Source organism: Triticum aestivum, chromosome 5A (assembly GCF_018294505.1).
Source record: "Triticum aestivum cultivar Chinese Spring chromosome 5A, IWGSC CS RefSeq v2.1, whole genome shotgun sequence".
Classification (NCBI taxonomy): domain Eukaryota; kingdom Viridiplantae; phylum Streptophyta; class Magnoliopsida; order Poales; family Poaceae; genus Triticum; species Triticum aestivum.
Genome location: NC_057806.1, coordinates 59,110,276 through 59,112,801, shown reverse-complemented (window position 1 = coordinate 59,112,801; position 2,526 = coordinate 59,110,276).

Genomic DNA, 2,526 nt, shown 5'->3' with positions numbered 1-2,526 from the left:
GAACCAAGGTATCAATATAGTAGGAGGCTACACACAAGTCCCTCGTACCTACACAAACAAATAAGAACCTTGCAACCAACGCGATAAAAGGGGTTGTCAATCCCTTCACGGTCACTTACGAGAGTGAGATCTGATAGAGATAATAATAATAAAATAAATGTTTTTGGTATTTTTATTATATAGATTGAAAGTAAAGATTGCAAAATAAAATAGATTGGAAACTTATATGATAAAAGATTGACCCGGGGTCCACAGGTTTCACTAGTGGTTTCTCTCAAGATAGCATAAGTATTACGGTGGGTGAACACATTATTGTTGAGCAATTGATAGAAAAGTGCATAATTATGAGAATATCTAGGCATGATCATGTATATAGGCATCACATCTGCGACAAGTAGACCGAAACGATTCTACATCTACTACTATTACTCCACACATCGACCGCTATCCAGCATGCATCTAGAGTGTTAAGTTCATAAGAACAGAGTAACGCATTAGGCAAGATGACATGATGTAGAGGGACAAACTCAAGCAATATGATATAAACCCCATCTTTTTATCCTCGATGGCAACAATCCAATCGTGCCTTGCTTCCCCTGCTGTCACTGGGAAAGGACACCGCAAGATTGAACCCAAAGCTAAGCACTTCTCCCATTGCAAGAATGATCAATCTAGTAGGCCAAACCAAACTGATAATTCGAAGAGACTTGCAAAGATAACCAATCATACATAAAATATTTTGGAGAAGAATCAAATATTGTTCATAGATAAACTTGATCATAAACCCACAATTCATCGGATCTCGATAAACATACCGCAAAAAGAGTTACATCAAATAGATCTCCAAGAAGATCGAGGAGAACATTGTATTGGGATCCAAAGAGAGAGAAGAAGCCATCTAAGTAATAACTATGGACCCGAAGGTCTGTGGTAAACTACTACACATCATCAGAGAGGCTATGGTGTTGATGTAGAAGCCCTCCGTGATCGATTCCCCCTCCGGTGGAGCTTCGGAAAAGGCCCCAAGATGGGATCTCTTGGGTATAGAAGGTTGCGACAGTGGAAATAGGGTTTTGTGGTGCTCCTGGATGTTTTCGGGGTATGTGGACATATATAGGGGGAAGAAGTAGGTCGGTGGAGCCACGAGGGGCCCACGAGGGTGGGGGGGCGCCCAGGGGGGCAGGTGCGCCTCCCTGCCTCGTGGCCTCCTCGTTGATTTCTTGACGTCCACTCCAAGTCCTCTGGATCACGTTTGTTCCAAAAATAACTCTCCCGAAGGTTTCATTCCGTTTGGATTCCGTTTGATATTCCTTTTCTACGAAACACAGAAATAGGCAAAAAAATAGCAATTTGCATTGGGCCTTGGGTTAGTAGGTTAGTCCCAAAAATATTATAAAAGTGTATAAATAAGCCCATTAACATCCAAAACAGATAATTTAATAGGATGGAACAATCAAAAATTATAGATACGTTGGATACGTATCACTTGTGGCCATGATGCCATTATGAATTATGATTATGAAGATGCACTTGCTATAGTTCCTTATGTTAAGAATGACATTGTTGCTATTGCACCCACATATGATAGTCCTATTATCTTTTTGAATTCTCCAAACTACACTATATTGGAGAAGTTTGCACTTATTAAGGATTACATTGATGGGTTGCGTTCTACCACTACACATGATAATTTTGATGAATATAATATGCATGTGCTTGCTGCTCCTACTTGCAATTATTATTAGAGAGGAACTATATCTCCACCTCTCTATGTTTCCAACACGATAAAATTGCAAGAAGCTGCTTATGCTATGTATGGGCCTTTACTTGATGTGCATGAATTGTTCTTTTATGACATGCCGATGCATAGGAAGAGAGTTAGACTTCGTCATTGCATGATATATGTTGCTTTGTGCTTATTACTAAATGCCAAATCATTGTTAATTAAAATTGGCTTTGATATACCTTGGGATCCGGGTGGATTCTGTGACGCCCGATAGTTAAGCTACAGTGAACCTCTACTAATGATGCCACGTCACCTCGGTTACTGTGATAAACTCGCGTCAGATCGAAACCCAGTTCAAATTTTAAAATAAAAACAAACAACAAAAGTTTTCAAACAATAAAACAAAAATGTCCGGTCTGTGGCAAATATTCCATACTAAATATTGGTGAAGAAACCACACCTTTATAAAGAATTTAAATGCACAAAAATAATTAAAACAGTGGCTAAAACAAATATTTAAATACCTTTTAAATAATAAAAATGTACCAAGTATTTTATTATTGCACCAATCTCTTTGAGGTAGTGGGATATATTATAACAGAAGCTAAAAAAGGCAGTAGAACCCCCCCGGACCGACTGGCCCAGCTGGCTAGCAGGCCAACCAGGTCGGCCCACTCCCCGGCCCTCCTCCCCTCCAGCCTAACCCAAACCCTCGCCGACACCCCACCATCTCCCCGATTCACTCACTCTCCCTGGCGCCCCTCCCTCTCCCCGATATGGCCGCGCCCGCCCTACTGCTC